Source organism: Phyllostomus hastatus, unplaced genomic scaffold (genome assembly GCF_019186645.2).
Source record: "Phyllostomus hastatus isolate PE091 unplaced genomic scaffold, TTU_PhHast_1.1 phas_contig_17, whole genome shotgun sequence".
Taxonomy (NCBI): domain Eukaryota; kingdom Metazoa; phylum Chordata; class Mammalia; order Chiroptera; family Phyllostomidae; genus Phyllostomus; species Phyllostomus hastatus.
Window position 1 is genome coordinate 44,886,092 of NW_025333664.1, and position 15,241 is coordinate 44,901,332.

Sequence of the window (15,241 nt, forward strand, 5' to 3'; positions counted from 1 at the left end):
GGGAGCACAAGCCTGTTTGCCTCCCCTGGAAACTACAGGTTTCCACAATGCAGGGGACCACAGCATTGCTCCACCAAGGGATTAACACTCTTTCCTTTCCCCCTCCAGTACTAGATTGTTCGGGGGCACAGGGAGAGGTGCTTGACCAAAGAGGCCTGTCAGTCTAACTAGGGGGTATAAACCTACCCAAAGCCCATGAAAGCTCTGGAAAGATGACTGGTTCTTTGAAAAGGCACCAGGTCCATCCCAAACCCAAACTAATATAGTCCCAGGAAACAAGTCTATCTCAGACCTGAACTTGTGCTGTGCACACCTACATGTCCTCTTTCCACAGCCATATGGCCTTAGCAGTCATGTGGCCCACGGCCGCATGGTCTCCATACACAGATTCCAAGACAGAGCCTGAATATTGCAGTATAGCAATGGATTGCAGCTGGAAACAGGCTAAGCTCACAAGATGCTGGACTACACGCTGGCTGATGCAGACACTGGTTTACAGTGCCCAAGGCGTTATGGATGAGACATGAGATAAATTCACAGGGACTACCGAGTCCTGTGGAGGGAAAGGGATGGCACAGCTACTCTCTCAAGGGGAGGGTGCCCCGGAGTGGCCTGGCAACTCTCTCAAGAGGAGAGCATCCCGATCCTTCCCTTCACAGGTTTTTATTGACTTTCAATTTGCACAAGGATACAGGTAAAGTCCATTTATCATCATCAGGCAGTAAGGATCAAACAATAGATAACATACAAAGAACTCTGAAGGCCTATTCTGAGTCAGGGTCTGTTAGCTAACAGGCTACAAAACTTTGGGAAACACTCATTTCCTGCTCAGACCCTTATCATTTAATTAAGAGCATTCATAGCAAAGCAGGTTTCACAGGATTTTACATATCCCTTCTCAGGCCTGATTACCTGGAGAGCCTGTCCTATCTAGCACAGGGCTGCACCGCCCTCTGTCATTGTTTCAGGCTTAAGTCAGGAAGAGGAGGCAAGAGAGCCAAGAAATTAGGAGACATCTCGAATGCAGAATGAGGACTCAGGCTTTGTCAAAGCCGAGGGACAAGGGTCCATCACCCCCTTTCTCCATAGCCCCCTAACTCCTTCCCTGGGGCCTCCACATGGCCATGCCTGTCTTAGGTGGTTCCACCCTTGGGGAATTGTACCTGTCATTGGCTAACTGATCAAGCATTGGGGGCCAGTTATAAAAAAAGGAGCAGAAGCAGAGCTCCTGCTAGGGAGATAAGCTTTGTCTCCTTAGTGGCTCATGGTCTGAAGGTCACTCACTCAGCCTTAGCCATGGGGGGTTACAACTCCTGAAACCAGGCAGGCTGGCTCCCAACAACTGGCTTTTGTGTTGGCCTTGCTGAGGACAAGATTGGACTTTTTCCATGGTGATATGGACAAAGATGAGACTGAGAAGTCAGGAGGGGAACCCACTTAATTTTACAACATCAGTAAAGTTCAGTAAAGAGCCACATCCTTCTGTGCAGGTCTTAGGAAACCCTTTTCACACAGACACCACAGGAACTCGTTTTTCACCAATAATAAGGTTTGTGGATTTGGGGTGGGGGGGAACCACACAGGGATTAACATCACTCATCAGCACAATTATTTTTTTAAATAAACCTTAGAATTAGAATAATTTAAAATTTATAAAAAGTTGCAAAAATAAGAAAAAGTGTAACCACTTCATCTATATTTTCCTTACAATTAATTTTTTAAATTAAGTTTATAAATTAATGTCCACTTTTATCTGTATTCACAGACTGAAAATATAAATGCATCCACGCCATTTCTTTCAAGGTTTTATTGCTGGGATGAAGGCAATGGATGGGGAAGGATGAAAATACACTTAAAATTTAGTCTTTTACTTCCAACTTTGTGAAAACCTTTGCCTGAATGTCCTGTAATCTCAGGAATGATGGAGGTGGGAACAGAACTTGGCCCCCAAACTGGATTCCTTTCCCATCCTTCCTGCCCCAATCCAGCTTAGGTTCCCCTCCCTGGCTCCAACCCTCACTGGGAAGGGCAGGGTTCTCTCCTATGAAAGGCTGCAAAGCAAAAGGCCCTGGTAGGTGCATCCTGGAGGCAGAGCACTGGGTGGATGGGAGACATGTAGGGATTCCTCCAGGTAGGCATCCCTGCTGGGTAGTATCTTCTCTGAGGATCCTAGCTGCTCTATCTGGGTGTGTCCAGGAGGAGTGGGCCCAGTGCCCAGTGTCTGGGTGTCTGGTCATGACCAGGGCTGATCGTCCTGTAGAACATTGCCTGCTTTCTGCACACCCAGCTAGGTGAGAAGTAGGGACCCTTGGGCATAGGGTCTCATTCAGACCAAGAGTGGCTGACAGGAGAGGGGCTGGTGGCCTGCCCTTCCTGCCACATGGTTCTCCAGCCTCTCCCAAAGCCCCTCTTGGAGTTGTTGCTCCAAGCTTACCTCCTCAGAGTGGCCTCCCCCCAAAGCCCTACTCATAAAAAGCCTCTGGCTGCCCTGCCTCCAATTTTACAGGCATAATTTTTTTCTTTTCTTTTCCTTTCTTTATTTATTTCTTAAGTCTCTTTTAAAATTGTTGTTCAAGTACAGTTATCTGCATTTTCCCCGTACCACTCCCCCACAACCTTAGCAATCATCAACTCCCATCCTTGATCCTACCCTCTCTAGCTTTGCCCATGTGTCCTTTATACATACTCCTTGACAATTATTCTCCCTTTACCCCATTATCCCCTTTCACCTTCCCTCTGGTTACTGTCTGTTTGTTTTTAATTTCAATGTACCTTGTTATATTTTGCTTGTTTGTTTGGTTGGTTGATTAGGTTCCACTTATAGGTAAGATTGTATGGTATTTGTCTTTTACCGCATAGCATATTTCACTTAGCATAATGCTCTCCAGATCGATTCAAGCTATAGCAAAGGGTAGAAAGTCCTTCTTTCTTTCTGCTGTATAATATTCCATTGTGTAAATGTACCACCATTTTTTTTTATCCACTCATTTACTGATGGGCACTTAGGTTGCTTCCAGCACTTGGCTATTGTAAATTGTGTTGCTATGAACATTGGTGTGAATCAGTCCTTATGGATAAGTGCTTCAGGATTCTTAGGGTATAATATAAGGAATGGAACTACCAAATCAAAAGGCAACTTCCATTTTTAGTTTTCTAATGAAATTCTATACTGTTTTCCACAGTGGCTGCACCAGTCTGCATTCCCACCAACAGTGCACTAGGGTTTCCTTTCTCCACATCCTCTCCAACACTTGTTTGTTGAATTGTTTATGCTGGCCATTCTCACCAGTGTGAAGTGGCAACTCCTTGTAGTTTTATTTTGCATCTCTCTGATGGCTAGTGATGCTGAGAATTTTCCCATATGCCTGTGGGACCTCTGTATGTCCTCCTTGGAGAAGTATCTGTTCAGATCCTTTGTTCATCCTTTACTTGGGATTTTTGTCTACCTGGAGTGGAATCATGTGAGTTCTTTATATATTTTGGAGATCAAACCCTTGTCCAAGGTATCATTGGCAATTATGTTTTCCCAAAGAGTTGGTTCTCTTTACATTTTAATGCTGTTTTCTTTAGCCATGAACAAGCTTTTTAATTTGATGAGGTCCCATTTGTTTATTCTTTCCTTTACATTCCTTGCTTTAGGGGACATACCAATGAAGATATTGCTGCATAGAATTTCTGAGATTTTCCTGCTGATGTTTTCCTCTAGGAATTTTATGGTGTCACAACTTATATTTAAGTCTTTTATCTACCTTGAATTTATTTTTGTGTATGGTGTAAGTTGGTAATCAAGTTTCATTTTACTGCATGTAGCTGTCCAGATCTCCCAACACCATTTGTTGAAGAGGCTATTTTTACTCCATTTTATGCTTCTACTCCCTTTACTAAATATTGACCATAGAGGCTTGGCTTTATTTCTGGGCTCTCTATTCTGTTCCATTGTTCTATGTGTCTGTTCTTATGTCAGTACCAGGCTGTTTTGATTACAGTTGCCTTGTAACACAATTTGATATCAGGTGCTGTGACCCCTCCTACTTTGTTCTTCCTTCTCAAAATTGCTGCAGCTATTCAGGGTCATTTATGGTTCCATATAAATTTCTGAAATGTTTGTTCTATATCTGTGAAATATCTCATTGATACTTTAACAGGGATTTCATTGAATCTATACATTGCTTTAGGTAGTATGGACATTCTGATGATGTTAATTCTTCCAATCCATGAGCATGGTACATGCTTCCATTTGTTTGTGTGTTCCTTAATTCCTTTCTTCAGCATTGTGTAGTTTTCTGAGTACAGGTCTTTTGTCTCCTGGTTGAGGTTTATTCCTAGTTACTTTTATTTTATTGTTATATCAAATGGGATTTTTTCCTGATTTTTTTCTGATATTTTATTATTGGTGTGTGAAAATGCCTTCAATTTCTAAATATTGACTTTGAATTCCATTGCTTTGCCAAATTCACATATTACATCAAGTAGTCTTTTGGTGGAGTCTATATGATTTTCTATGTATACTATCATGCCATCTGCAAACAATGATAGTTTTTATTTCTTCTTTCTAATTTGGATGCCTTTTATTTCTTTTTCTTTTTTTTTTAAATATTTTATTTATTTATTTTTAGAGAGGGAAGGGAGGGCGATAGAGAGAGAGAGAGAGAGAGAAACATCAATGTGCGGTTGCTGGGGGTTCTGGCCTGCAACCCAGGAATGTACCCTGGCTGGGAATCGAACCTGGGACACTTTGGTTCCCAGCCCGCGCTCAATCCACTGAGCTACGCCAGCCAGGGCTTATTTCTTTTTCTTGTCCAAATGCTGTATCTAGGAGTTCTAATACCATGTTGAATGGAAGTGGTGAGCGGACATCCTTATCTTGTTCCTCATCTTAGTGGGAAAGATTTTAGTTTTGTCCATTGCATATGATATTGCCCATAGGTTTTTCTTTTGTGCCCTTTATTATGCTGAGGTATGATCCCTCTACTCCCACTTTGCTGAGTGTTTTTATCATAAATGGGTGCTGTACCTTATCAAATGCTTTTTCAGTATCTGTTGATATGATCATGTGATTTTTGTCTTTCCTTTCGTTTATGTGATATATTTATTGATTTGTAAATGTTGTACCATCCTTGCATCCCTGGGATGAACCCCCCTTGATTATGATGTATGATCTTTTTAATATATTGCTGGTATGATTTGCCCATATTTTGCTGTGGATTTTAGCATCTATGTTCATCAGAGAATTTGGCCTGTAGTCTTCTTTCTTTGTTGTGTTTATCTGACTTTCGGGTTAGAATGACACTGGCTTCATAAAAAGTGTTTGAGAGTGCTCTGTCTGCTCTTCTTGGATTTTTTGGAATAGTCTGTGAAGGACAGGTGTTAGCTCTTCCTTAAATGATTTGTAAAATTCTCTTGTGAAACCATCTGGTCCAGGGTTTTGTGTCCTGGGAGTTTTCTGTTTTGTTTTGTTTTTAATTTTAATCGTTGTTCAAGTACAGTTTTCTGTCCTTTACTCCCATCCAAGCCCACCCACCCATCCCTCCCCACCTCCCTCCCATTTCCACCGCCCCCTAGTTTTTGCCCATGGGTCTTTCATATTTGTTCCTGTAAACCCTTCCCACCCTTCCCTGAAATTCCCTCCCTTCTCCCCTCTGATCACTGTCAGCCTGTTCTCTATTTCACTGTGTTTGGCTATATTTAGCTTGTTTGTTTTGTTGTTTAGGTTCCTGTTAAAGGAGAGATCATATGGTATTTGTCTATCACTGCCTGGGCTATTTCGCTTAGCATAATGCTTTTCAGCTCCATTCATGCTGTTGCAAAGGGGAGGAGCTCCTTCTTTCTTTCTGCTATGTGGAATTTCATTGTGTAAATGTACCACAATTTTTTGATCCATTCATTTTTACTGATGGGCACCTAGGTTGTTTCTAGCACTTGGCTATTGTAAATTGTGCTGCTATGAACATTGGGGTGCATAGGTTATTTTGGATTGGTGTTACAGGATTCTTAGGATATAATCGCAGAAGTGGAATTGCTGGGTCAAAAGGAAGACCCATTTTTATTTTTCTGAGGAAATTCCATACTGTTTTCCATAGTGGTTGTACCAGTCTGCAATCCCACCAACAGTGCACTAGGATCCCCTTTTCTCCACAACCTCTCCAACACTTGTTGTTTGTTGATTTGTTTATGATGGCCATTCTGATGAGTGTGAAGTGGAATCTAAATGGGGTATTAATTTGCATCTCTCTGATAGCTAGCAATATTGAGCATCGTTTCATGTATCTCTGGTTCCTCTGTGTGGCCTCCTTGGACAAATGTCTGTTCAAGTCCTTTGCCCATTTTTTAATTGGGTTGCTTGTCTTCTTAGAGTGGAGTTGTGCAAGTTCTTCATATATTTTGGAGATTAAACCCTCATGTGAGGTATCATTGGCAAATATATTTTCCCATACAGTTGATTCTCTTTATTTTAATACTGTTATCTTTAGCCATGCAGAAGCTTTTTATTTTTATGAGATCCCACTTGTTTATTCTTTCCTTTATGTCCCTTGCTCTAGGGGACATATCAGTAAAAATGTTGTCCATGAAATATCTGAGATTTTCCTATGTTCCCCTCTAGGACTTTAATGGTATCACAGTTTATATTTAAATCTTTTATCCACCTTGAATTTATTTTTGTGTATGGTGTAAGTTGGTGCTCGAGTTTCTTTTTTTTTTTTCACTTAGCTGTCCAGTTCTCCCAAAACTATTTGTTGAAGAGGCTATTTTTACTCCACTTTATGTTGCTGTCCACTTTGTCAAATATTAATTGAATGTAGAGACTTGGGTTTATTTGTGGGCTCTCTGTTCTGTTCCATTGGTCCATGTGCCTGTTTTTATGCCAGTACCAGGCTGTTTTAATTACAGTGGCCTTGTAATACAGTTTAGTATCAGGTATTGTGATCCCTCCTACTTTACTCCTATTTCTCAAAATTGCAGTAGCTATTCAGGGTCGTTTATGGTTCCATATAAATTTTTGAAGTGTTTGTTCTATGTCTACAAAATATGCCATTGGTACTTGAATAGGTACTGCATTGAATATGTAAGTTACTTTGGGTAGTATGGAAATTTTGATGATGTTAATTCTTCCAGTCCATGAACACAGGATATGTTTCCATTTGTTTGTTTCTTCCTTAAGTTCTTTCTTCAGTGTTATGTAGTGTTCTGAATACAGTTCTTTCACTTCTTTGGTTAGATTTATTCCTAGGTATTTTATTTTTCTTTTTGCTACATCGAATGGAATTTTTTTCTTGATTTCTGCTTCTGCTGTTTCATTGTTGGTGTACAAAAATGCCTTTGATTTCTGGATATTGACTTTTTATCCCACTGTTTTGCCAAATTCATTTATTAGGTCAAGCAGTTTTTTGGTGGAGTCTATAGGATTTTCTCTGTACATGATCATGTGATCTGCAAACAGTGACAGTTTTATTTTCTCCTTTCCAATTTGGATGCCTTTTATTTCTTTTTCTTGTCTGATCGCTATGGCTAAAACTTCCAGTACTATATTGAATAGAAGTGGTGAAAGTGGACATCCTTGTCTTCTTCCTGATCTTAGTGGAAAAGATTTTAATTTTTGCCAATTGAGTATGATGTTGGCTGTAGGTCTCTCATATATGGCCTTTATTATGTTGAGGAATGCTCCCTCTATTCCCACTTTGCTGAGTGTTTTTATCATAAATGGGTGCTGTACCTTATCACATGCTTTTTCTGCATCTATTGATATGATCATGTGGTTTTTGTCTTTGCTTTTGTTTATGTGATGTATTACATTTACTGATTTGTGAATATTGTACCATCATTGCATCCCCGGAGTGTATGAACTTTTTAATGTACTGTTGGATGCGGTTTGCCAGTATTTTGTTGAGGATTTTAGCGTCAATGTTCATTAGCGATATTGACCTGAAGTTTTATTTCTTTGTTGTGTCTTTATCTGGTTTTGGAATTAGGATGATGATGCCCTCATAAAAAGAGTTTGGGAGTCTCCCGTCTTTTTGGATTTTTTGGAATAGTCTGTGAAGGATAGGGGTTAGCTCTTCCTTAAATGCTTTGTAGAATTCTCCTGTGAAACCATCTGGTCCAGGACTTTTGTGTGTCAGGAGTTTTTTGATTACTGCTTCAATTTCATCAGCTGTTATTGATCTGTTCAGGCTTTCTTCTCCTTCATTCAGTTTTGGAAGATTATATTTTTCTAGAAATTTGTCCATTTCACCTGAGTTTTCAAATTTCTTGGCATATAGTTTTTTGTAGTAATTCCTTACAATCATTTGTATTTCTGTGGTATCAGTTGTAAGCTCTCCTCTTTCACTTCTGATTGTGTTTATTGGGGACCTCTCTCTACTTTCCTTTGAGTCTGCTAAGTTGTTGATTTTGTTTATCTTTTTAAAGAACCAGCTCTTGGATTTATTGATACTTAGAATTGTGCTTTTAGCCTCTATGTCATTTCATTCTGCTTTGATTTTGGTTATTTCCTTCCTTCTGTTTGCTATGGATTTTTTGTCGTTGTTTTTCTTTGAGTTCTTGTAGTTGTAGGGTTAGGCTTTTTTAAAAGAAATGTTTCTGTCTTTTTTAGGTAGGCCTGTATTTCTATTAACTTCCCTCTCAGGACTACCTTTGCTGTATCCCATAAGTTTTGGAGTGTTGTGAGTACATTTTCATTTGTTTTAAGAAACTTTTTGATTTCTTCCTTGACCTCATTGTTGACCCATTCATTGCGTAATAGCATCCTATCAGTCTCCATGAAGTCGAGTGTTTTTTACTTTTGTCATTGAGGTTGGCTTCTAGATTTAGGACTTTGGGGTCCAAGAAGATGCTTAATATGATTTCATTTTTCCTGAAAATGTTGATGCTTGTTTTGTATCCTATCACATGGTCTACCTTTGAAAATGTTCCATGTGCATTTGAAAAGAATATGTATTTTGCTTCTTTGGGATGATTGGTTATATATACTCAGTGAAGTGCATTTAATCTAGGACATTGTTTAATGCCACAATATCCTTGTTGATATTTTGTTTGGAAGACCTATCCATTTTTGACAGTGGGGTGATAAAATCACCTAGCATAAATATGTTGCTATCTATATATTTCTTGAAGTCCTCCAAGATTTTTCTTATATATTTGGTCACTCTCATGATTGGTGCATTTATGTTTACAATGTTTGTGTCTTCTTGATATTCTTCCTTTGAGTATTATGAAATGCCTTTCTGTGTCTCTTTTAATGGCCTTTGTTTTAAAGTCACTTTTTGTCTGATATAACTATTGCTACCCTTGCTTTTTTTTTTCCTGTCAATTTTCTTGGAATAATTTTTCCAAACCCTTACTTTCAGTCTGTGTAGTTCTTTTCTTCTGAGGTAATTCTCTTGTAGGCAGCATATGTGTGGGTCATGTTTTCTTACCCATTTAGCTACTGTGTGTCTTTTGATTGGAGTATTTAATCCATTTACTTTTAAGGTTATTATTGATAGGTACTTATTCATTACCATTTTACTCCTTTCATACCAGACTACCTCTCCCTCTCACTCTTTTTCTTCCTTTCCTTAAAGCAGTCCTTTTAACATCTCTTGCAGTGCCAGCAAGAGATGTGTTGGTGGAGGTGTATTCTTTTGGCCTTATATTCTCTGGGAAACTCATTATTTAGCCTTCCATTTTAATTGAGAGCCTTGCTGGATATAGTAGTCTTGGCTTCAGACTGTTGCTTTTCTTTATTTGGAATATTCCTTGCCATTCCCTTTGGATTGCAGTGTTTCATTTGAGAAGTCAGCTGCTAGACTTCTTGGTGCTCCCTTATATGTTACTTCCTGTTTCTCTCTTGCTGCCTTCAAGAATCTCTGTGTCTTAGAATTTTTACATTTTAATTATGATGTGTCCTGGAGTGTACCTTTTCAGGTTCCTCTTGATTGGGACTCTCCATATTTCCTGGATTTGTGTGACTTTTTCTCTCATCAAATTAGGGAAGTTTTCCATCATTACTTTTTCAATTAGGTTTTCTATCCCTTGCTCTTTTTCTCCTTCTTGTATCCCTACTCTACAGATATTATTACATTTCATATTGTCCTGCAGTTCCCTTAACAATTCTTCTTTCTTTTTGAGGCTTTTTTCATTTTCTTGCTCTTTCTGGGAGTTTTTTCTACCTTGTCCTCCAGCTCACTGTTTCAATCCTCTGTTTTATCTAGCCTGCTCTTGATTCCTTCAATGTTCTTCATTACAGAAATTGTATTCTTCATTTCCTCTTGGCTCTTGTTGTTAGTTTCTATTTACTTTTTCATGTTGATATAGTTTTCAGTAATTTCCTCATAGTTTCCCTGTAGTGTGTAGTAATTCACAGTGAGTTCTTTGATCTTCCCTATAACCATTGTTTTGAACTCAGTATCTGATAGTTGACTTGCCTCTATTTCAGTTAGCATTCTGTCTGAAGATTCCTCCTTTCTTTTGGTTTTGGGTTTGTTTCGTTGTGTGACCATTTACAGAAGACTGTTCTATGTGCCATGGGCCCAGCTCCCGGTGGAAAGCAAGGTCCAATGCACAGGACCCACAACCACGGATAGGTTCTCCCATGGGGAATCAGGCCTGCATTGTACCTAGGGTGCTTTGAGTCTTGCTTTTTGCTAAAACTCCCTCACCCTGAATTGAGACAGCAAGTGCTTATTGTAACTTCCTAAAGTCTGTGCTAAACCTCCCCAGTATGGAGTGTAACCAGTTCAACCACTTTTCCCTTTGCATTTGCAAATATCCTTCTTCTGTGATGTGATTAGCAGCAGCATCTCCTTTGTTTTCTGTAAAAGGTAACCACCTAAAGCAAACCTGTGCATAGTAAATGAGGAGCATCATGTAATGTGCCCAGAAAAGCAATAAAGGCTTGTCAAGGCAGTGGCCGAGGCTTTTTCTCCTCTTGAGAGAGAAGCCATGGCATCTCTTTTCCTCCAAAGGACTCAGTAGTCCATGTGAATTTCTCGTATCTTATCCACAATATCATGGACCCCACAAGCCGGGGTCTGCATCACCCATTGTTTTTGAGACTCATCTTGTTTGCCTCTGCTTCTTAAATTGAACAGTTTTGACTCCCTGAATTTGTGGTGTAATCTTCTATAGTAGGAAATTTGTGAGGTTCAGTGGTGTAATCTTCTTGATTTCCTAAACTTGATGCTCTTGGGATGTCCTTTATGCCATTTATGTTGGCTCTCTGGAAGTAATTGAGTTTTGATTGTCGTTGCATCATTCTTTGGTGTGTCCTTCCTTCTACCTGGTGACTGAGGATTGTCACTCTATCCATCAAATTTATACTCTATTGTGCAGGACCTGCCAGAAGAAAACCACAAAGCCTAGGTAACAAAACTACATCTGCAAAAATATTTCCTCCTTGCAATCTCAGTATCAACAGCAAATGAACCAGTATTAATAGGGTGTAAAGAGATTAAGCCTGTTATATGAAAGGAGACAAATAAACTATAGTATAAAATCTAGTCACTTAATATACACAAACTTTCTGGAGAAGAAATGAATGCTAAAAATCTATTCAGAAGAGAAAAATATAACTAATCGTGAGGAAGACCACAGCAGATTTCATCTTGGTAGCCTCTGGTATTTACTATTGTTTTTTCTTTCTGGATCTGCCTCTGGTGATGTCACATGTTGACCCTGTCTGACCTTAGGCAGCCTGCTCTGAGACTGCCAGGGGTCTGCTGTGTGTGGCTGTTTCCTTCAGTTGTTAATCTAGTCACTGTGCACTCAGCAGTGAGGCTTAAGCCCCAGAGGGCAGGGCAGAATCCTGCCTGGGGTTGGGACTTTTGTTTACCCTCAGACTGCTGCTGCTCAGAGGGCAGTGGTCTGCTTGAACTGGATGGTTGCTGCTGTAGGGGTGATAACTCAGCACTGGGATTCTGGAACCTACTCTCTCATCTTTCTCCTCACAGCTTCTGTCCCCAGTCTCTCCTCAGGTGTCTCTTGCCCACTCTTCCCCCGCCTTTGCTGGAGTCATAGGTAAATGGTTACAAATGAATATTTGTGCATTGGCCCTTTAAATAGCTCTTTGCATCTCCAGCTGTCCATCTCTGGCAGAGAGCAACCTACAGGCATCATTTTGTAAACAAAAATCTTAATTTCTAAGTCTTAAAGTATTATTAAAAGAAAGCGTTATTGGGTCATTGCTAACAAGAAAAATGATCAGGTCCTGGGGCAAGAAGTCCAAACCACCAATAGAAGCACCAGGGGGAAAAGGTGACATACATGTCCTCTGGTTCCCCATCCTGGAATTGATGAGTTTTTTTATACATTTGGTTTCAGGTGAGAAAAATGTAAGTTATTTTGAAAGATTCTACACTGGCTACAGAGAAGAGAGGGTGGGAAAAGGTGAAGCACAGTCTGTGAGAAACAAATATTTAGTACTTTTGATTGGCTACAGGCAATAGTCTTGAAAGTTCATGCTTATGAAGGATGTCATGGCTTCTCTTTCAGGTGTCAGTTAAGTGACACCTGGAGGTTAATTCAAAGCTCCAACATATGTTCAGGAATATGAGCAGTCTTTTGCTAGCTGGCCCACTGCTCCTACCTGGTTAATTATTCCTTCCTCTTTCACTTTCTGGCCACTGTAATTTAACTTACAACACCACAGAATTGTTTTTCTTGTAACTGTTTCAGCTTTTGTATACATACTGTCCTATTATTATGCTGTGATCACCCAAGCCAGAATGTGACACTGAGGGCCAAGGACTTGTCTCATGTTTTGTTCATGTGACAGACACCTGATAGATCCTTTGGGAGTCGTACACACAGGAACGCTGCCCAACAGATGTCAGGGTCCCTGGGCTGTACCCAGCATGTGTTCAGAGCCCAAACTGAGCACAGAGACCTTGAGCACAGGCTTCCAGCCTCCACAAGTGCCTCACACCATACCAGCAGCTACTGGGTAGTACCCTCCCAAGTGTCTAGAAATCAGTAAGGCTTAGCAAAATGGAAAACTTGGAAAAGAACTAATGCATGCAGATCACAAAATAGAGAGGGCCTATTGACACTGAACAAGGTGCTCACCCAACCTCATTTTTAAATGCACATTATAAAGGAGGGCTATAGTGGATGTTGTGGCAATTTCCCAGGAACACCACATTGTAACATATTTTCAGGGGATTGAGCCCCTGGTCATTTTTTAGTAGACTTCCTATTGAGTCTTAGGCAGAGTAAGTCTATTGCACTTCCAATAGTGGCATGTTCAGGAACCGGAGCCCAGCAAAAACAACCAAAGAACAGAAGGAAAAAGGAAGCTTTGATCCAGTATAGGACTAAATCAACCCCAAAGCCCATGTACTCCACCTCCAGGTCTTTTGAGAGTCAGTAAATCCCTTTTAACATGTAAGATAGTTTGATGGGCCTTTCTGCAACTTGCAAAGTTGTCCAACCAATTTGAATCACTACTTCTCATTTATCATAGTGATAATGGGCCAAAACATTTTACTGTACCCCATGTTGGCCAGGGTCCATGAAAAGGAACACTCCTGCTCAGTTTTTTTGTGGTGTTTAGTGGTACAAAGTCTTCTGAGGGCAAGTGACATTTAAAACTCATCCCCCTTATCTCTGTAGTTCTATTCCTATATGTATTTTGCAAATGCAATTGCCCATAACACCCATGTTTATATAAGATAATTCAGTCTTTGTTATAATAGTGAAAGCACTCTAAGAGTTCAACAATAGAAGATTAAACAGGTTACACTATTTCTACAAAATGCATTCTTATATAGCCTTGAAAACAAGAAGCAGACCTGTCTGTCCATGATGTGAATATAAAACAATCTTTAAGATTCATTGGTAGTCAGGAAAGCAAAGTTCAAACTCTTTTAAAAATATTAATGAAGTTGTCATGGGCAGTAAGAACATCTCAAGAACTCTTCCAGGTATTCTGAACTATTTTGACCACATTTACAGATGAAGAAATTGATTTGTGTTTTTAAAAAGGGCAGGGGTGAGATTCTATATAGTATAGGCTTGCTCTGTATGCATGGACATTCTGGAAAAATTGGAAAAAACTTAATGATGACTGTCCTTGGAGACTGGATTCTGGGGAGGGGTGAATGTGGGGACAAGGCATTTGTTGTTGTATGTACTCCTAGACCAACGATTTTCAACTGGCATGCTGCAAAATTTTTAAAGCATGAAATACCTGACTACTTAGTCAGGGGCACTGACCTTTTTTCCCTTAAACTATTGAAAAATGACAACAGCAAATACAACAATAGCTGTCAGGTATGACTGCCCTGTCTTGAACCATAAATATATAGGTTATATAATAGAAATGCACCTTATTGGTCACATTGTATAAGGTTGCATCTGACTGGTAAATTCTTGGAACCAGAAATCCTTATATACAAGTATAAGCACCTGGTTTTTTAAAAAGTCACTTTGGGATATCAGAGGAATGGAAACATGAGAGATTCACCTTGGCCTTTTCCCCTGAAATTTCAACAAGTTGATCAGCTATGACGCAACAAATGATTCCCTGCTCAACATACAGGCACACCTGAGAAGTGCACATTGAAGCATCTAATGGTGGATAAACAGGAACAACCATGGGAGGTGAGAAGGGAGGAAAGCTCAGATGGTCATGGTGGCAACCCTTCAGCTCTGAGTTTGTGGTGAGTTTGGCGAGGAAAAGAGAGGAGGCCAGCTGTAGCCATCACTTCCTTCAGCCAGCTGAGAGGAGCAGTCTCACTGTACACTCCTGCAGGAGTGAGTTGTGTGAACTGCCTGAGTCATCCAAGAGACCAGGATAAGGACATAGCACAGGGGTTCTGCCACAACTAATGACTATCAAGCAGTCAGTGTCCCAAACAAAGAAATGAAGCCACAGAGCACTGATGCCTTTTAGACCCCTCAAATGTGCCTCCTGTGGCACTTGAGCACATTATCTCTAAATCTGAGAACTTTTATGTCAAAATCCCTATTTCCCTCTGTGACTGATACCCAGTTGTGGGACATGGCAAGGGACCCGGGGGAGGTCTGAGGTGGCCATTACTGAGAGAGCAAAAGGAAACCCACACACACTGTGGCTATATGGGCTCAACTGATGGAAGACCCAGAGGTTAGCTTTGGGATTTCAGAGAGCTAAAAAACTTGTGATTCAGTGCTACCTACTGGAAAATAGTAGAAAGATCTCTTCATAGGAAACTAGAGAAGTGAAAATTAATACAATAAATGCCTAGACAAAGAAACCCATCCAATACCATGAATAACCAAAACA